Here is a 21572-nt window from a genome sequence, read left to right as displayed (position 1 = left end):
TTATTGATTTAGTTGTTCCTTGCCGCTGTGTATACTTGTGAAACTCCATAACTGCTTTTGATATGCCCGAGTATGAAGCAGTTTCTACTCAATTTCTAGACTCTTTTCTGGCCAACCTACAAACAATAGAGTTTGGTAGCACACTTAAGAATGACAGGCTTTATTTGACATAAGTTTCTGTGGGCTGCAACACACTTCATCAGATGCATGAAGGCTTTTTGCCAAATAACACTGTTAGCCTTTAAGGTACCATAAAGACTCTATGATGTTTTTGCTGCAGCTGACTATCCTCTAAAAATGAGGTTCTTGGAATTCTTACGAAGTTTACCAGGGATTTGTCTGTGAGAAGACTGGTAAAGCAGATTATCTAGACCCATTTCAATCTGGCTTCAGTTCTGGCTCTGGGACAGAGACAACTTTGGTCACCTTGGTGGATGACCCGTGCCTAAGGATGTGGACAGGATTCTTTGAGAGGTGATGCTAGCCCAGAGCGTGATGGCGGCACAAATGTGACATGCAATTCTTCTTCTTCTTCTTCTTCTTCTTCTTCTTCTTCTTCTTCTTCTTCTTCTTCTTCTTCTTCTTCTTCTTCTTCTTCTTCTTCTTCTTCTTCTTCTTCTTCTTCTTCTTCTCCTTCTCCTTCTCCTTCTCCTTCTCCTTCTCCTTCTCCTTCTCCTTCTCCTTCTCCTTCTCCTTCTCCTTCTCCTTCTCCTTCTCCTTCTCTTTCTCCTTCTTCTTCTTCTTCTTCTTCTCCTTCTCCTTCTTCTTCTTCTTCTTCCTCTTCTTTCTTCTCCTTCTCCTCCTTCTCCTCTTCCTCCTCCTCCTCCTCCTCCTCCAAAACTGCATAGATTCTTGATTTGGAGCTTTCCCTTTCCCGCTTATTAGCACAAAATTTTGGAACCTCAGATTATTCTGCTTTGCATAGTGGTTCCACAACAAACAAGTGGCTCCTGAGCAGTCCAGCTGATGTGAAAAAACATTCTTTCAAAGTAACAAGTATGAAGGCCACTTCTCCGTTTCTTTAGCCTCTTCCTTTAAAACACACAGACACACTTTTCTATAATCCCAATAATCATATTCAGGATTCATAGAATGTGGTATTTGTAGAACATTTTAAGAAACAAATTCTTAAGTATGGTTTGGATACACTTTTATCCTTTATATATTACATATGCCCTAAGCTTGAAATATCACCACCAGCAGGTGGAATATCTTGGCCCAGATTGAGATGAAAACCAGAAGGGTCACACTAGATGTTGAAGATTTCCCTTCTTATTTTGAATCTCTTTCAGAAGTTTATTTTTAAAAAAAATCCATTTGAGAGCGATGCTGTCCCAGGACACACAACTTAATGTGTTAACTTTCACTCTTCAGTTGTAACTAATGAAAGGGGTCCTTGCAAATACAGTGGTACCTCGACTTACAAACGTCCCTACTTACGAACATTTCAACTTACAAACAGCTCCAGTCACAAATTTTTGCTTCGACTTGCGAACAGAGCTTCCACTTACAAACAGAAAAAGGCAGGGGGAAAAGGTGGGCAATTCAAATTTCTAAATGTAGGTGGCGCCGAGGCTGCTTCTTTGTGCTGTAGCTCTTTTGGCAGTTATAGCGTGTGTTGCGGTTGGAGGCTTGGGAGAACCTCCTGATTCGGAGTGAGCCTGTGTGTATGTCTGCAGGGAAGTAAACTGCTGTTTTCTCCTTTTAAGAACCTGTTCTGGGTGGGTTTTGGTGGCTCTGTTTTGGAGTGAGTGAGTGTGTGTGTGTCTGTCTGCAGGGAGGGTTTGTTTCTGTGCTCTGCTTCAGAGCGAGTGTGTGTGTGTGTCTGTATTTTTGGAGTTTTTTTCCTTCTTAAGCCTCAGCAACGGAGGTGGCTCTAGTGTCTGTTTTTTGAGGGTTTTTTCTTAAAGCCTCAGCAATGGAGCACCTTCCGATTGGGCTTGCTGTGCTCTTTTTATTTTTATTTTTATTTTTTGTTATTTTTTTCCTCTGGGCACCGGGGGGGGGAGCCGTGGCTGCTGTCCAGAGTAAGGGAAACTCCAGAGGAGCAGGAAGGGGCGGGCGGGCAGGTGAGCTTTTGAGGCTCCCTTTCTCTCCTGGGTTTGATTTTGTTTTTCGCAGTCCCAACCCATTCCTGTGGGGCTTGCAGTGTTTTATTGTTTTATTTTTGGGGGTGTTTTTTTTCCTTCGGCTGGAACGGATTAATCGGTTTTCAGTGCATTCCTACGGCAAATGGTGCTTCAACTTACGAATGTTTCGAGTTATGGACATTGTTCCAGAACGGATTAAGTTCGTAAGTCAAGGTACCACTGTACTCTCAGATATATTTTGGATTCATTGTCATTAATTTTGAGAGGATTTGTTAGAAATCACACCTGATACAATGTGGAAATTAGGTGTAAAGGGAAATAAAATCCACCGTTTTTATTAAGAGCCTCTAAAATGCCTGAGAAGTTGAAGGTTTTTGAGTTCTTTGGAATTCTTTATTATATTTAGTGTTATATAAAAATTGAGGTTGGAGGAAAAATTCCCGCCTTCTCTCATTACCATAAAACTTAATGAATAATTCTAGGGAATGTCCTTCCACACTTTAGAGACTTTTTGTTAGCAGTAGCTAAGGCATTTCCCAACTTTTGGTATGTTTGTTTCCTCCTCTTTGGTATCAAAACAAATTTTGTTTTATTTATGAGTGAATAAGTAAAGCTAATCCAAATAGGAAAATATTAAGCTATTAAACAGTGGCGCCACTTGTGAATTCACAGCAATTTTTGCTTATTGTAATAATAAGATGCAGCTGGTGCACCCCAAAAATATAGTTTATGAATGAATCAAACTGAAAACAGCAAAAGTCACTGTTACTTGATTACTTAGTCAGACAAAACCAATTTACAACTACCAGATTAGTAACAGAATTTTTTAAAATCTTAGTAAGTTCTAAAGTTGTGTTTTGTTGTCGTATTGGCACTCAGACTATGTATCCTGCCGGAACAAATACCAAACATGACTTACTTGCCATTGTTATATAACTGTCTTGCTATTTGGCAGTCAAACAGCTTGTAATTTTGATGTTCGTAATTAAGAACCCACCAATAGATATCAGTCTGATTCAATTTTTGAAAACTATTTATGGTAGCAACTGTCACAACAGCAAGCTCCATAAGAAAACTGTGTTATGAGGAAGACTTACAATCTGTCAAGCACAGGTTTCTGTATTTTGAAAGTTTCTTATATCTCGGTCATGTTCCACCTCACTCATATCCCTCATCCTTTCATCACATTTGTGCTCTTACAAACTAAGACTGGAAATTGAATTAAACGCATAGAGTACATATAAACTGGTTATTGAGAAAATTTGCACTAGAATTTACATTCACATTGTAGAGCTAAATGATCTGTATTCTGAGTTTTACTGAAAATCCTACATTTAATTTTGTTGTTTTTAAAAATTACCTCACTGTTGAGAGGCAAACTGAAACAATTTTGGCAGATCACCAAGTATTACAGTATAGTAGACCAAACATGTTTGGAAGTACTTATTCTGCTTTGCTATTTGGTTTTTGCTTTGTATTTGAGGATTTTGTCTTATTACCTCCTCATTATCATAAATTCTCTTGGTCTTCGGAACATTGAGGTTAAAGCTAAAATTTATCTAATATGATGCTGAGTTAACCTAACATACTGAATTGGCAAAAGCTACTGTTAATTGTATCAGTCCTCTCAAGTACCTGCCATCCAGACTCCAAATATATTAAAATAAATATGTTAGTGGAATTTTTTAGAAAAGCATTTCAAAATCAATGTGCAGTTTAGAAATTCGGCTTCCAAAATAATTCCATCTCTAATAAAAGAAGCTGGTGCTTGCTTTGCTTGTAACTTCCACTCACCGCTTTGCATTTCTTTGTTTTTAAATGTACAGTGGTGCTTTGCATAGTGATCACTCTGTATAGCGATGAAATCGCTTTGCGATGGACTTTTTGCCATCGCAAAAGTGATCGCTTTACGATGGTCCCTATGGGGAAATGTCGCTTTGCGATGATCGCAGGGAAGTGATCATCGCAAAGTCTTCATTTTCGGCCAGCTGATCGGTGGTTTCAAAATGGCCGCTGGGTAAACAAAATGGCCACCCGCTGTGTTTCCTCGCCGAAAATGGCCGCCCCTATGGAAGATCTTCACTTAAAGGTGAGTTTTTAGCCCATAGAAACGCATTTATCGCGTTTTAATGCGTTTCTATGGGCTTTTTATTTTTGCTTAGCGATGTTATCACTTAGCAGCGATTTTTTCTGCACAGATTATTATCGCTAAGCGAGGCACCACTGTATTTGAATAGTAATGTTGCCATTCTTGTAAACTCTGTGTGTTTCCCCTTCCGTTCAACAATATTTTCTTGATAAATTCATGACAAATGCATCATTTGCTGGGCTGGTACAGATTGTACTACAGTTGTTGACAGATTCACAATTACTTTGAATTTTGAATAACCCATAAGCTGCATTCTGTTTGCCTGAAAACATTGGGATATTGCAATGTTAAGTAGCAGGCCAGTCTATGTATTTTCATGGATCTCTTCCTGGTTTTGACTAGATGTATGAACATGTTCAGGTGGTTAAATAGGTTTGTCAGGATACTGAGTTCATCAGTGAAGGTGTTGTGATAATTGCAACAAAGAATTTGGGGGGGGGGGTTTGCCAGAAAAATTCATGACCTTAATGATAATAAAAAACACTGTATTTTCAACTTCGTATTATACATATATTTTGGCAGCCCCTATACTTGTACATTAGTTAGCATGTAAATACTTCAGAATATTAATGTTCATTTATGGTTCTGTCTATTCCTGGGCATTCTAGTTAATGTGCATAGATTATACATGTTATATAATACATCAGTTGTTCAAGTTGAGCAGTGCATGTGGATGATTTTAAATCATCTGTTCTATGAGATACCAGAGTTTCTTTTCAGAAAGGCAGAACATTGGTAAGCCTTAGGCTAATGAAACTTGCAGATTAATCTCTTTTTTTAATGGAAGAAACGTTTTCATTTCATCACTCTTAAGATAGTTACAGGACATAACAGTGCATACATAAACTGAGTTAACTGAAATGCATCCTTTGCAAGGATTTCTGTAGTTCTGTAAAGTATACTACAGATCGCAGAATGTTCAGGTGTCTTGTGCTGCAGTTGATAAGATATGTGGCATACATTGCTTGATAGTAGAAGGTGCAACTAGAGTAGACCCATTGAATCAATTGAACTTACAGAGAAGTTGACTTACCCCACTAATTCAGTTGGGCTACTCTGGATTTCAGCCATTAGAGGTTAAACAGTATAAAATGTACACCTGTCTAATGTAGAAATGGCCTCAGTATCAAATGTTGAATTTCAGAAACATGTCTGCATTAAGTTCTCATAGTCTAACAGGTTAATTTTATAGATGTTTACTCATTAGCAAAACCTGGTGGTTTCAGTTGGCTTTAACTGCCAAATAAACCTGTATGGAGGTGCAGTTTAAGATATATATATCCATTACTCATGGCTGGAGCAAGATGATGTTTTACTCCTGAAATTGCTGTTGTATGCAAAGGCAAGTTAAATTTTCAGCCTTTAAATAATTCAATTTCAACCACCTAGGCCTTTTTTTTCAAATGTCTTGTTCTGTTCATAAGAATGTGAGGTCTCTTTCTATGGACTTAAGATATAGAAGGAATTGTCCATTGCTGCCTCCCAGGTACTTTATGTTTCCACAGAGCTATACTATTATGGGCTGGCAGTCTCCAGACCTGGGTAGATCTGATTACAAAAGGAGTTGGGATCATGGTTCTTGATTCTATGATTGGAACTGATTTCCAGTGGCAAAGAGATCATCACGTTGGTCTCGATCTTCTTCATGTGCTCAACACCAATATCATCAATCTCATTCCAATAACAGGAAATGAAGCTCAGTCTAGTAAATACCACTCTCTTCATTCAACCCATAATTCTTATGCTTGGTTTTCACCCATGGCTCTTAGGAGAGGACCTAATTCTAATGTTCTAAAGGTCAGACCCCAAATACCCAAATGCAGTCAGATCTATCTATTTCTTCCACCTTACCAGATACCTCCACCTTACCTTCTCCACTATTCTCCTCATCTGTCTAAGGTGGGAGACTTGTTTCCACTTCCATCATCAGAGGATATTCAACAATACTCAGATATCATACTAAAAATGGCAAAATCTCTTCAGTTGCAAGTTCACACACCTTCTAAACCAGCAGCAGATCCAGGTTTTGCTAAGGTCCAGAGTTATTCAGCAGGTCCAGTTTTTGCTAGGGGCCAGAGTAATTTTAATAGCCTAGTGCAACTGTCTGTTTTAGCTGACGGTGATGCAGTCATGGCTTAAACCTTATACAAGTCCTCCAACATCTCACAGAATAGAAAATCTTTACAGAGTTAAAGAAGATAGGACAAACTATCTTTAAAATCATCCTATGCCAAACTCAATTATAATTGAAGCTTCTCAGACCAGGCCGAGAGGCTGCTTGCATACAACATCTAACAATAAATAACTTCAGAAGCTCAGTCTCTTAGGGCATAGGTTTTCTTCAGCAGCTCTAGGGATTCATATAGCAAACTACCAAGCAGCTGTGTCAGCATATATCCAATTTATGTGGGATAAACTTCAACCTTTACTTACATTACTTACCTGGTTTTGGCCCTTTCATTTAAGTAAGAAGCTATCTCCTTGTTGACTTATTTTATTCACTCTGCAATGCATGTGGGCAGCTGTTCTGCCAAGTCTGTGGCATGCTCTGAGGCTCTGGGACATGATGTTAAAATCAATAGCTATATCTGTTGACTCCAAGTTCAGGACTGAGGGCCTCCCCTTTGATGGGCAGGGCCTGTTTAATACAAAAACAGATGAGTTAATGGATGGTTTTGTGAAAAAGAGATCAGTTACAAAACATATGGGCATGTCATCTCAAAATGCAGAACCAGAGGCAGTCTAGACCATCACAGAGAAAGTACCAGTACTGTCCTAAAAGTAGTTTACCTTCAGATCAGTCTGATAATCTCTGCGTCATCACTGTCAGGCACAACACAGCAAAGAAAGCTGATCAGAAGACAAAGCAGTGGTTTTGACTGGTCTGTGACTGAGATCGACCATAATATTTATGTTCAGCATCCAATTTCTGATCCAGTAATGGTACCCTTGTGCCTTTTATCAGCACTTGGCACGTGGTCACCAACATTTCATGGGTTCTTTCTATCATTACCTATGGTTATGCAATAGATGTTGCCACTATTCCTCCTTTAGGCAAGATGTGCAAAATAAAGCCATCTCAAGTTTTTTCAGGAAGATATATGAACTTTGCTACAAAAGAGGCAACCTACCCAGTTCCTTTGACAGAAGTTCAGGATTGTTTCACTTCAAGGTATTGCACAGTTCCCAAGAAAGATAGAGGCTTATCTCCCAGAACAGATCTGCATACAGTCAGCAAATATACAGTAGCAACGAAATTTCAGATGGTGACCTTAGCTACTATTCTTCCATTGTTGAGGAAGGGAAGTTGGTTTACCATAGTAGATTTGAAGGACACTTATTTATATATAACCATCAGACAAGATCAGTGTGCTTCCTTCATTTCAGTTTATACAACATAGTTTTCCAGTTCAGAGTGCTGCTTTTTTTCCTCATCTGTAGCTCTGAGCGTTTTCACAAAATGCATGGCTGCAGTGGCGGTTTATTACAGAGGGATTACTATCATCCCATATATGGACAATTGGCTTCTAGATTTAAGCTTGAGAAGTAGCCTGGAAAAAACATTGCATTTATGCTAAACCTTTTATCCAATCTTAGTCTTCATGTAAATCTAGAGAAGTCTGCTTTGATTCCTGCCAGACAAATAAAATACATCGGTGTAATTCTGTTATCTCAAGATGATGCCTGCTGCCAGAGAGAATTCTCAAAATCATTCTCAACACAAGATACTGTTTGTATCAGCACATTTGATTCAGAAGCTGTTAGGGTTAACGGAAACAGCAGTTGTCCAGCATTCTGAGAATGGGACAGCTTCGGAGATTTTGACACCAGCAAAGACAATTGTAACAAAAAGCTTCTTCCTCTTTGAGAGCTAGCTCTACAAAAAAATGGTGGATGTTCCCGTATAATCTTTCCATGGGATTTCCTTTCAAGCAGCTTCGACCTTTGGTTCTTCTAATCACCAATGCAAGCAATGTAGGATGGGGAGCACAATGTCAAGGCATGTCCATCCATGCAAAGTGGTCCTCACAGGAGGGAAGAACCACCTCAATTATTTAGAGCATCTAGCTGTCTCAGATACAGATAGCAGCGGACACAGGTCTCAGATACAGATAGCAGCGGACACAGGTAACATCAAGGGAATGTATGATGGTATCAAGCAGGCTTTAGGTCCAATACAGAAGAAATCTGCTCCCTTGAAGTCTACTACAGGTGTGATCATCCAGGACCGAGCACAGCAGATGGAACGCTGGGTGCAGCACTACTCTGAGCTATATTCTAAAGAGAATGTAGTAACGGAAGAGGCACTAAATAACATTGAGTGCCTGCCTCTCTTGGAAGAGCTGGACAGTGAACCAACTTTAGCAGAAATAAAAGCAGCCTTGGATTCCCTTGCCTCTGGCAAGGCACCTGGAAAGGACAACATCCCCGTTGAAGTTTTGAAGTGTTGTAAAGAGATCATCACCACTGAGCTGTATGAACTCTTTTCTCTTTGCTGGAGAGAAGGTGGAGTACCACAGGACATGAAGGATGCAAACATCGTCACATTGTATAAGAACAAAGGCGACAGGGGCGACTGCAGTAACTACCGTGGTATCTCTCTTCTCAGCGTTGTAGGGAAGCTGCTGGCCCGTGTTGTGCTGAAGAGACTTCAGGTGCTTGCAGACAGAGTGTATCCAGAATCACAGTGTAGTTTTCGAGCTAACAGATACACCACTGACATGGTATTCCCCCTCCGACAGCTGCAGGAGAAATGCAGGGAACAACAACAGCCACTCTTTGTGGCCTTCATAGATCTCACAAAGGCCTTTGACTTGGTTAGCAGGGACGGACTTTTTAAAATACTTCCCAAGATTGGATGTCCACCTCAACTCCTTAATATCATCAGGTCCTTTCATGAGGAAATGAAGGGCACTGTAGTTTTTGATGGCTCAACGTCAGATCCCTTTGACATCCGAAGCGGAGTAAAACAAGGCTGTGTCCTTGCGCCAACCCTGTTTGGGATCTTCTTTGCTGTCATGCTGAAGCAGGCCTTTGGAACTGCAACAGAAGGTGTCTATCTCCGGACTAGATCAGATGGAAAGCTCTTTAATCTCACTAGATTGAGAGCGAAGACCAAAGTCCAAATGAAATGCATGCGGGACTTCCTCTTTGCTGATGATGCAGCCATTGTTGCCCACTCTGCTGAAGACCTCCAACAACTCATAAATCATTTTAGCAAGGCCTGCCAAGACTTTGGACTAACTATCAGCCTGAAGAAAACACAAGTCATGTGCCAGGGCGTGGACTCACCTCCCTCTATTACTATCTCCATGCAAGAACTGGAGGTTGTTCATGAATTTGTGTACCTTGGCTCAACAATCTCTGACACTCTCTCCCTAGATGTCGAGCTGGATAAACGCATTGGGAAAGCAGCTACCATGTTCTCTAGACTCACAAAGAGAGTATGGCTTAATAAGAAGTTGACGGCATACACCAAAATCCAGGTCTATAGAGCCTGTGTCCTGAGCACACTCCTATACTGCAGCGAGTCCTGGACCCTTTGTGCACGGCAGGAGAGGAAGCTGAACACCTTCCATATGCGTTGTCTCCGACGCATTTTTGGTATCACCTGGCAGGACAAAGTTCCAAATAGAGTAGTCCTAGAACGAGCTGGAATTTTCAGCATGTATACAATATTGAAACAGCGCTGTCTACGTTGGCTTGGGCACGTCGTGAGAATGGCTGATGGTCGGATTCCAAAAGATCTCCTGTATGGAGAGTTAGTGCAGGGAAGCCGCCCCCGAGGGAGACCACAGCTGCGTTACAAGGACATTTGCAAGCGGGATCTGAAGGCCTTAGGAATGGACCTCAACAGATGGGAAACCTTGACGTCTGAGCGTTCAGCCTGGAGGCAGGCGGTGCATCATGGCCTCTCCCAATTTGAAGAGACACTTGTACAGCAGACCGAGGCAAAGAGGCAGTCCCGAAACAAGCAAAACCAGGGAGCTGGACAGGGGACAGATTGGATTTGTCTCCAGTGTGGAAGGGATTGTCACTCTCGAATTGGCCTTCTCAGCCACACAAGACACTGTTCCAAGACCTCCATACAGAGCACGATACCATAGTCTCTTGAGACTGAAGGATGCCTACACACTAGCTGTCTTCAAAGCATTGAAAGCTTGAACGAGCAGTAAAGGGGAGAGTTGTCCAGGTTGTATCAGACAACAACACCATCCTGTTATATATAAATAAACAAGGGGAAACACACTCTGCAATCCTCTTATACCTCACATGTCTTCTAGGAGAGGAGTGCATACTGAGACATGTGTATCCCATAGCAATCCACATAGCAGGAAAAGAAAATTGTGGGTCATACTTTCTGAGCAGAAAGGCATGCCAATTCCACAAGTGGGAGTTGCCAGTGGATGCTTTTGACTTAATAATGTCAAATGTAGGGGGAATGCCAAACGTAGACATGTTTCTTTCAGGGACCAACAGAAAATGCCATTGTTACTGCTCCAGGGCTAGTAGGTGTAAGAATCCCACCTACTATTATAATTTGGAGAAGTAATTTTATATATCTGTTCCCATCTTTTTTTCTCATCCACTGAACAATAGTAAAGATCAGGCAAGACAGAGCAGATGTGATTCTCTTGACACCGTGGCGGCCTTGCCAGACATAGTTTGCAGCTGATGGCATCACACAGCATTTTACTCCAATATGGGACAACCTGCTAACACTTCACAATCAGTAAATGCAACACCCACAGATAGAACAGCTAAATTTGACAGCATAGATACCTCTTTGTTAGAAAGAATCTTGCAAGTTGCTAGAAAACTTTTCGTGAAACAATCATGTGCTTATAAATGGAAATGATTTCACCCGTTTATGATCTTTATACAGAGCTACAGCTAGACCTATGGAGCTTCATACAGCCCTTAGATTCGTACTTAATCCACAGGAATCTGGTTTGTCACGTTCATTGAAAGTTTATCATACATAGTGGCTTACCAACCATCCAATCACCCAGCCTGTGTGCTCTTTCTGAACTCTACTGTTAAGAAGTTTTTTAAAGATCTGCACAATACTTTCTCAGATTCTCATTTACCTTTTACACCAGGGTCCCTTTCTATAGTTCTCAATCATATCAAAGCCCCTTCCTCCCAAGCCATTGGCAAGGGCAGATACAGTCATGCCCCACTTAACGATTACCCCGTATAACAACAAATCTGCTTCACGACAATGTTTTTGTGATCGCAGTTGCGATCGCAAAATGATGTTTTAATGGGGTTTTTTTCGCTTTGCGATGATCAGTTCCCTGCTTTGGGAACCGATTCTTCGCATTACAACTATCAAAACAGCTGATTGTTGGGTTTTCAAAATGGCCGCCGGCTGCTCAAAGTGGCTCCCTGCTGTTTTTAGGAGGCATTTTTTGCAAGACAGGCACCCGAAAATGGCCGTCGTATGGAGGATCTTCGCTGGACAATTAGGTATTTCGCCCATTGGATCACATTAACCGGTTTTTAATGTGTTTAATGGGTTTTTTAAAAATTTCGTTTGATGATGTTTTCGCTCTACAGCGATTTCGCTGGAACAAATTAATGTCATCAAGTGAGGCACCACTGTACAAGACTTTTGACTTGAGATAGTTTTTCTAGTTGCTATAATATTAGCTAGAAGGGCAAGTGCAGACTGTGCCCTTAGATGCGACTTTCCATTTCTACAGTTCTATCAAAATAAAGTTTTAGTACACATTGATAAGACTTTTAATCAAAAATTGTTTCCTCTCTACATAACTGATAGCTGTTCCAATGTGTTTTCCTTCTCCTCAGTCATTACTGGAAAGAGTATCACATTCTTTGGATTTCAGAAGAGCACTTGCTTTCCAAAATGAAGAAATTTCAGAATTCAAATAAACTCTTTATCTTTTATCATGGTCATAAGAAAAGTCAAGCAGTTTCTACACAATATTTATCAAATTGGTTGGTTGCTACAATTATTTATTTATTTATTTATTTATTTATTTATTTATTTATTTATTTATTGGACTTATATACCGCCCCATAGCGCTACAAGCACTCTCCAGGCGGTTTACAATTTAATTATACAGGCTACACATTGCCCCCCCCCAGCAAGCTGGGTACTCATTTTACTGACCTCGGACGGATGGAAGGCTGAGTCAACCTTGAGCCGGCTAAATTAACGTAATATCTGGCTAAGGTTCCTTTACCTTCATTGGTTAAGAGCCACCCAGCAACAGCTGGGAGTACTTGTACAGTCTTTTTTTTAACAGAACTCAAATTCAAAGCATGTTAGCTGGCTACATAGTCTCAAGCCATCCACTTTCATCAAGCACTAACAGCTGAATGTCCAAGCAAAAAATGATGCTTTCTTTAACCAAGCAGTGTGCTCTTCAGTGTTGCAGTAACTTAATTTTTGGTATGTCAACCCTTCTCCATATTTGACCTTGCAACTCACCAATTGTGTGATTCACAGCAACCACAAAGAAGAAGTTGCTTACCTGTAACTTTGGATTTCAACTGTGTCTTCTGATTGCCCAAAAGTGTTTAAGAAGTGGAGTGTTGCCCAGTTTTATGGAAAGATAGCTTGTGTTCCCTTTGCCAGTTCAACACTGAATAGGTCCTTTATTCTAACTAGTTATTTAATGAGATGGCCTAATTGGTAGTTCTGTTGATGTACATCATGATTATATTAAACATTTGCATGATACTAAAACAAAAAGACCAAAGAGCACACAGCCATGAAATTTGGTATTAATTTTAGCATCAAGGTTTGCTTATTATGTTCTCTACTTTTCTTAAAGTATGCACACAATAAGCTTAAATAAGAAGAGCAAAAATAAAAGAAAATAAGTATTACGCTGTCTGTAAAACAGGTTTATTCCAGGACAAACCTTTGTGGATTACCGTATATTTCCGTGTATGAAATGACACTTTTTCCTAAAATAATTACAGTAGAGGAAAAATTGAGGGGCATTTTATACACAGATGTAAGGAGGGAGGGATCAAAGTGCTTTGATTCCTGCTTTCCCCCTCCACTTTTTGCAAAGAAAGTGAAATGGGAAAGTACCCCCTCCACTTTCTTTGCAAAAAGTGGAGGGGGAAAGCAGCTGTTTGCAAAGAAAGTGGAGGGGGAAAAGCACTTTCCTCGCAAGAAGGTGGAGGGGGAAAGCGATTCCTTCTTTATCCCTCTGCTTTCTAGAGAGGAAGGAGCTTTTCCTCTCCATTTTCTTTGAAAAAAGCTGCTTTCCTCCTCCACTTTCTTTGAAAACTACCTTCCCCCTCCACTTTTTGTGAGGGGGAAAGCAGCTTTTTGCAAAGAAAGGAATTTTGGGTTAGAAAGAGGGGCGTCTTATACATGGAAAAATATGGTACAATCCATGACACACAGTGGGTAAAAGTCAAGGATGTAAAAAAAGTTGGATTTTTAAAAATGTTTTAATTTTATAGCATATTTTTACATTTTAAATTGAATCTTTTTTGATAAAATGCTTATTAAGAAAGAATGGTATCAAAATAGTTTTCTGTTTAAGATACATTATAGTCCAAAGGATTTTTCCAGCCATGAAATAAAGTTTAGTTTTTAATTACATGGTATGAGACTCTATGTTCGTGTCATGTTTAAATTTTTTGGTAAACAAATACAGTTCATTCATTAATGTCATGGTTTCTCAGATATTTCTGTAAGATTATTTTGGGTATTTTTTCCTGCTTGCAAGATACCAGCACAGATGCTTGGTTTTGCAGTTCTCAAAACTGAATTTGTGTCTGCAGAGATAACGTGTCTCTTAACAGAAAAAAATATTTTTTAATAATAAATTTTTATGGTATAAATGTTCTTGGACTAGAATTAATGTGAAGGCCATGAAGATGTATGGCATCATGCATTAGGTGGTTTTTAATAAACCTAAAAACTCTTAGGTTATATTTTGCTGTGCAGTTTCTCCCCTAGAAAGTGAGAGCAGCTGAACAAACCACAGATCTTGGTTCGTTATTGACTTGTGACCCTGGATTATCAGGCAAAAGACAAAAGTGCTGGGTTTGGAAAGTCTGTGGCTGTTTTAGTTACAATGGTGCCTTGACTTACGAACTTAATCCGTCCCAGAAGGTATTTGTAAGTGGAAATCCTCATACGTTGAAGCACCATTTCCCATTGAACTGCATGGGAACAGGATTAATCCGTTCAAGCATTTTAAAAAATATATAAAAATCAACAGAGCAAGTCTGACGCTGGGACTGCAAAAAAAAATCACCAAAAAACAACACCGACCCTCAACTCACCCCCCCAACAAAACAAAAGCCACCCAGAACTGTTTTTAAAAAGGAAAAAGCAGGACCTTACTGGTCTTCAGTCTTCTCAGCCTCCCGGGCTTTGACCTCCACTGCCAGGAGGCGAGCAGCTTGACCATCCTGGCCATGCTCAGCCTCTCAGGCTTCCACCGCCACCACCTGACCCGGGCTTTGCCGCGACTGCTGCCGCCAGCAGGCCTCCTGAGTCTGCCGCCGCTGAGCTCCACTTCCACGGCAGTGGTGGAGCCTGGGAGGCCTCCTAGCAGCGGTGGTCACAGCGACGGTGGAGCCCAGGCGGTGGCGGTGGAAGCGGCGGTCACATCAGTGGTGGAAGCCCGAGAGGCTGAGCCTCCCTTTTACTAACTGTTGGGGTGAAAGAGCTACAAAGAAGCAGCCTCCTCGCCACCAACTGTTTCAATTTCCCGCCTTTTTCCCCCTGCCTTTTTTGTTCGTAAGTGGAAGCTCCGGCTGCAAGTCGAAGCAAAATTTTGCGTCCGGAGCTGTTCGTAAGTCGAAATGTTCGTAGGTAGGGGCGTTCGTAAATTGAGGCACCACTGTACTCTGTCTTGACAACACATTAAATGAGGTATACTGGCTTTTTATGATATCTGAGTACTTCCTTTTATTGCATCAAAACCAACAAACTTTGGGCGAAATTCTGTTGCATGACTACACTGGCAAAGTTGATGTTATGCTCCCAAAAGTACCAAGGCAGAAGTGCTATCCATGACGGACTGTTGCTGGTCATGCCAGGGGTGCACAACCCATTGCACAATTGAGTCATGCAGTACCTTGTTGCTAGGCTTTTGCCCACTGTGGCTCTTTTAGACATGAGAATGCATATCTGGGTATAGTTGGTCCACAGGACTGTTCACATGTGGGAAGTTGGGAAATGGTAGTGACGTATTAGATATGTTGACTACATATTTGTACTTACATATGTGGTAGGAAACCATACACAGGCTATGTACCTCCCCTTTTCCCCCCATTTTTTCCTTTTTCTTGCTCTTTGTAAAAATATCTTCCTTCACTACATAAATCATTCTAGAAAATGACAGCAGAGCTGGTCAAGATGGCCACAAGCTGGATCCAAGCATAACAAATTTCTTTTAGAGGATATAAGTGGCTTGCAACCAGCGTTATGAAAATTACCACTGACTGATTGATTTACCCAGTATGGTGTCTACCACAAGCCCTTGTATGCAGCAGACTCTGAATTGTATCAGCTACATTTCCCCTTTTTTGAAGATGACTTGACAGTTACTATATTTAGTGATTCATTGTGCAAACTATTACATTTCTCACAAAATGTATTTTTTGTCAAACTTCCGTTTTTGCAAAAGGAAAGAGCTAAAAATAGGTTAGCATTTCTCCTGCTTTGTGTATGTTAACTGCAGCAACTGGCGTCTTTTCTATTTCCTTTTTTTTTTTTTAATTTTTGGACCATTTTGACATGTTTTGCTACTTTTTGTGAGTGGCCCCCACCGCTCCCTCCCTGACGAGGCTGTAAGTTGTGGTAGAATTAGGACTTTATTGGGAACAAAGAAAGGTGGAAAGGTGATGCATAAACACAAGTTCTTGCAGAGTCGGCCCCTGCAGGGTATGGGGATGCTAGAGTTCCTTGCACCACCAAACCCTTCTGGGCAATAGCAGAATCTTGTCCAGGAGGTTGATTGCACCTTCAGGCTGTTTGCCCCTCTGGCTTGCAGAGGGAAGAAACAGAAATGAATGTCTCTGCAGGCTCAGGCCCCTTCAGACTCTCAGTTCCAATGTTGCCTGGGCTCCTTCCTCAAGCATCTGGACTTAGTCCTGGCAACGGAGTAGTCCCCTAGCTAGCCAGGAGTTACTTCCAGAAATGTCCACATAAACTGTTCAATTAGGACAGGCAGAAGCCCCTCCTGGCTTCCCTCCAGTCCAGGGAGTAAGCTTGTGGAAACAACTGGGGACAGATGGGAGCCAAGGCCATGTTCTCTCCTTCCCAGCCCCTTTGCCTTACTTTCTAAGGGTCTGGACACCACATTATCAGCCTTCCTGGGTTGGCAAGGACCTCCGGCTCCCTCCCAGCTCCTCTCCTGGTAAGGAGGCTTCGTTCTGGTCAATAAGAAATTCCAGGGCGTCCTGCCAAGTATCAGGATGTTTTTCCTCTCCCGAGCTCTCATCTCCCCCTCCTATTTCTAGCCCCGCCAGAGCACCTTACCCCTTCTGAGGGGTGTGTCTGGCGCCTCCTCTCTTCCATGGGTTTGTAATGGGGAGTGCATTTCTCTTGTCATGGGAGGCTGACCACTCTGCCAGCCAGCTGCAGCTGGTTCACACTTTTGTTCAGTGGGGAATTTGCTCCAGGACCTGGATAATTGTGGTCGCCCTTTTCTGCACTTCCTTTGGTTTCCAGTGGTGGGGGTTTTGTTCAGACCCTTTGGTTTTGGTTTCAGTTGTTAGAAGCACATTGTAAAGATTGGTTTGGTTTCAATTATTGTTAGAAAAACATTTTCAAGAACTGTACACAGCATTCCAAGTATTATCCAAGTATGGTCATGCTATAGATTTGAAGAAGATTGTTGTTATATAAGCCTGTTCGTGTTTCGTTTGTGCTAAAGCACAACCTGGAATGAGCCCCCCCTTTTCCCCCCAATAACTGTGCATCTAGCTATTCACCATAATGGACAGCTGTACAGTGAAGAAAGCTGACAGGGAAAAAATCAACTCATTCAAAATTTGGTGTTGGAATGGAGCCTTTTTGATATCATGAACTGCCAATTCAACCCAGATCTGAGCATTGAAGCGCATTTAAAGCTTTCTAAAATGGAGGTGGAAAAAACAAGCTCAGATCTCACTGAATAACCAAAATTATCAAGCCATTTTTGGGGTGGAGCTAAAAGGCAAAGAAGAGGTGGCTGAAATTCAGTAGTATCTTACAACTAGACTAAACCCATTGAATCAATGGAACTTACATAGGTGTTAACTCAAGTCATTTCAACAGACTACACTTGTCTTGGTTGTGTATGCAGATACTTGGAAGGGAAAACCACCTGCTCCCTGAGGCTATCCAGCTGGGTGGTGGTACCATCCTCTTGGCCTATGATTTGCCTGTGATCCTATTACCATAATATCTCATGGGCCACTCAGTGAGAATGTCATCATCATCTATGTCTTGGTTAGTCAAAGTCCTTCTTGACATTGTTTGCAGAATAGCCACTTTATTACAACCTTTGACAGTTCTCAGGCACTATAGACTTGATGTTCAAGCTCCCTGGGATGCTTTCCATGATCCTGTCTAGCTACATTCAGTGACACTAACCACTTAGTAAGGGAGCTTGCTAATCACCCAGTTGTGTGATACACAAAGACCACAGCAATGAAGAGGAATTGCTTACCTGTAACCATGGTTTTTTGAGTGGTCAATTGTGCATCCATGAATCTCACTGTCCTCCCCTCTGAATTGAGTGGAGGTTATTGTTACTCTGCTGTCCTCTTGCAACAGACTTGTGGATCAGATTCTTGGCAGGTGTTCTGGCTATATTAGCTTAGACAATTCTGAGATCACTGCACATGCATAGAACAATATTCAGATGTGTGAATGCACAAATGATCACTTGAAGAACCACAGTTACAGATAAGCAACTTGTTCTTCCAAGGCCAGAATTTTTTCTTAAAAACAAACACTTTGTCTTCACACAGAACGGTGGGGGAAGCTAGAATTGGTTTTTATTAAGTGCACACTGGGATTAATGGCTGTCGCCTTCACTATCTTCTTATCATATCTCTCTTTGCAATTCCATTTTATTTTATAACACTTTTTGACTTTAATACTTGTTTAAAAACAGCCCCGACAATTGCTTTGCATTTGGCTGAGAAATGTTTAAGTGATGAAAAAAGGAGTCCACTTCTGGGATTTTCCCTTGCATCGTGTCATTGTGAATGGTAGTGAGCAGAAGAGGGTATTGTGTACTGTACACCGTCTTGATTGCTGCCATATGTGTCAACATTCAGGATGCTCTTTGCTGTGTAAAGCTTGGCATTCTTTTTCCTGCTGGCAACACAGGCACAATATTGTGCAGCAATATCAGGCCATTTTCTGGCTTTTTAAATAGTGGGTAGTGAAGCACAGTATCCCACATTCATAAACTGGAGCTTTTTTGGAGGATTGCATTATTACTTCCCTTGGTCTAGAAACTATAGCTCTACTGATGCAATCAAGCGTTGCATGACCTTTTTGTGTGTGATTGCATTACACTGCTGACTATTTAATGTGGAGTCTTCTAGCTCCTTTTCACATATGCTACTTGCTGCCAGGCTAACTGTTATCAATCCTACATTTGTACACCTGGCGTTTCCTGCTTAAATGTAGAACTTTGCATTTTTCCCTGTTGAAACTCATCATGGCCCAGTTCTTCATTCTACTTAGGTCCTTTTGAATCCCAATGCTGTCTTCTAAGTATTAGCTATCCTTTCCAATTTGATATCATCTGAAAATCAACCCATCCACATTCTCATCTTATAAAAGATGTTGAACAGTATTGGGTCTGTGGCAGAACCCTGTGATAACCTCACTCATCATGTCTTTCTAGGGTGACATTGGAACCATTAGTGAGTACTCTTTGGGAACTACTACTAGAATACCTAACAGTTGCATCATCTTGCTCATTTTTACCAGCTTGGCTGCAAGAATACTATGAGGGATCCTGTCAAAAGCCTTGCTAAAATCACAATACACTATAATCACAGCAATCCCTTCATATCTACCAAGCTTGTGACTCTATCAGAAAAAGAGATAAGATTAGTCTGACATGTCTTTATTTTATTTTACTTTTTGGAGCAGCCCATGCTTGATCTTAGAAATCATGGTACAGTGGTGCCTCGCTTAACGTTAATTCATTCCAGTGAAATCGCTGTAGAGCGAAAACATCATAAAGCAAAAATAAAAAACCAATTGAAACATATTAAAGCCCGGTTAATGCATTCCAGTGGGCTAAAAACTCACCGTCCAACGAAGATCCTCCATACAGTGGCCATTTTCGATGCCTGTATAGTGAGGAATCCATCCCTAAGCACAGCGGGGAGCCATTTTGAGCACCCAGTGGCCATTTTGAAACCCCGACAATCAGCTGTTTTGATCATCGTAATGCGAAGAATCGGTTCCCAAAGCAGGGAACCAATCATCACAAAGCGAAAAATCCCATTTAAAACATCATTTTGTGATTGCAAAAACATCATTGTAAAGCGGATTCGTCGTAATGCGGGGCAATCGTTAAGTGGGGCACGACTGTATTCTTTTCTAAGTGCTCAGAGGCCAACTCTTTAAACATTCTAGAATGTTTTCTGGTATTGATGTCAAGCTGACCAGTTAGTAGTTATACTCCCCCCCCCCAATAGGGATGACATTTGCTCACCTCCTGTCTTCAAGGATCTCACCTGTTTCCAAAGTTTTTAAGCAGAAGCTCTGTCTGTAAGTTTCTTTTATACCCTTTGATGCAACTCATCTGGCCATGGATAAAGATCAGTGCATTTCTTGATCTAGCTGATCTGCCAGTCAATGGACCTGGTGATGGGTTCCAAGCAGTCATTTATTCTGAGCTCATTAAGGTCATTGTGAATCAATACTAGGAGTTTATAAACAATTGATGTATGCCCCTTTTGTTGTTGTGTTGAGTTGCATCCCTTCAAACCTACGTTTAATCATGTTACACTTTATTACAAGTAAGCAAGAACTGACTGGGAAAGATGTGTAATAGAAGCCTACTTCTAATATAATGAAGATATTACTACATAAGGATGAAACATAACCATTAACACAACACCACCTGCACTGTCCGTATAGAGACTGGTAGTGTGCCTCCTGACAAGATTTAAACATGCAAGATAATGAGAGATGTTAATGTGGTCTACTTGTTTCTCCGCCAATGATGAAATAAGGTGAAAGGCATGTGCATTTTGGTGGCACAAGGTTAATACCACACCCAGTTTCTCTTTTAAGGTGATTTAGAGAGATGGGGGACACATTTGCTACAAAAATGTAGCAACATGTATTACAATGTGTATTGTTGAGCTATTTATTTTACTTGGGGTTGTTCATAGGATAGAATAAATGGCAATTTAGCTTGGAGTGTTGATATAAATAGGACACCAGAGTCTTACATGCATTTGCTAGCTGAAGTAAACTGTTAATCCCTTTGAAATTCTTTGTCTTGGTTTGACATCCTTATAAAATATGTCTTATTCAATACACTACAGTGGTTCCTCATCTTACGAACGTACCGACATACAACCATTTTGAGTTACGACCAAAAAAAAAGCCAGGGGAAAAAGGCGGGGAATTCAAATTGCTAACTGTTGGTGGCGAAGAGGCTGCTGCTTTGTAGCTCTTTAGCCCCAGAGTGTGTGTGATCGGAGGAGGCTTCAGATTGCCTTGTAAGGTGCTGCTTTCTACTTTTTAAAAACTGTACTGGGTGGGTTTTGCAGCGTGGTTTTGGGCTGTGATGGGTCTTACACAGTTTGTTTGTTTTGGGGGATTTTTTCCCCATTTCTGATGGGTCCTGCAAGGTTTGTTTGCTTTTAGGGGTTATTTCCCCCCATTTCCGATGTGTCTTGCAGGGTTTGTTTCTTTTTTGGTGTGTTTTCCCCCCCATTTCCAATGGGTCTTGCAGGGTTTGCTTTTTCCTTTGCTTTTTTGCATTTCTGAAGGGTCTTGCACAGTTTGTTTGCTTTCTGATTTGGTGGGTTTTTTTTTCAATTTCTGAAGCATCTTGCACTGTTTATTTGCTTTTTGCTTTGCTTTTTTTTGCATTTCTGAAGGGTCTTGCATGGTTTCTTTGCTTTTTTGCATTTCCAAAGGGTCTTACATAGTTTGCTTGCATTTTGCTTTTCTCTCTCTCTCTCTCTCTCTCTCTCTCTCTCTCTCTCTCTCTCTCATTTCCGAAGGGTCTTTCATGGTTTGTTTGCTTTTCTTCCCCCTCCCTTTGGCCAGAACAGATTAATCACGTTTCCGATGGGTCTTTGCAGTGTTGTGTGTGTTTTTTCCTCCCCCCCTTCAGCCGGAATGGATT

At 41.0% G+C, this 21572-nt stretch overlaps 1 protein-coding gene across 3 annotated transcripts in view; it reads left to right on the top strand.

Annotated features, from left to right (window-relative positions):
• Nucleotides 1-21572, top strand: part of GNAS (GNAS complex locus) — a 274080-nt gene that overhangs the window by 218761 nt on the left and 33747 nt on the right. The gene's annotated exons all lie outside the window — the stretch shown is intronic.

The sequence above is a fragment of the Pogona vitticeps genome, chromosome 4 (assembly GCF_051106095.1).
Source record: "Pogona vitticeps strain Pit_001003342236 chromosome 4, PviZW2.1, whole genome shotgun sequence".
NCBI classification, from domain to species: domain Eukaryota; kingdom Metazoa; phylum Chordata; class Lepidosauria; order Squamata; family Agamidae; genus Pogona; species Pogona vitticeps.
Note: the sequence above shows the minus strand (reverse complement) of the source record. Positions and strands in the feature narration are given on the sequence as shown.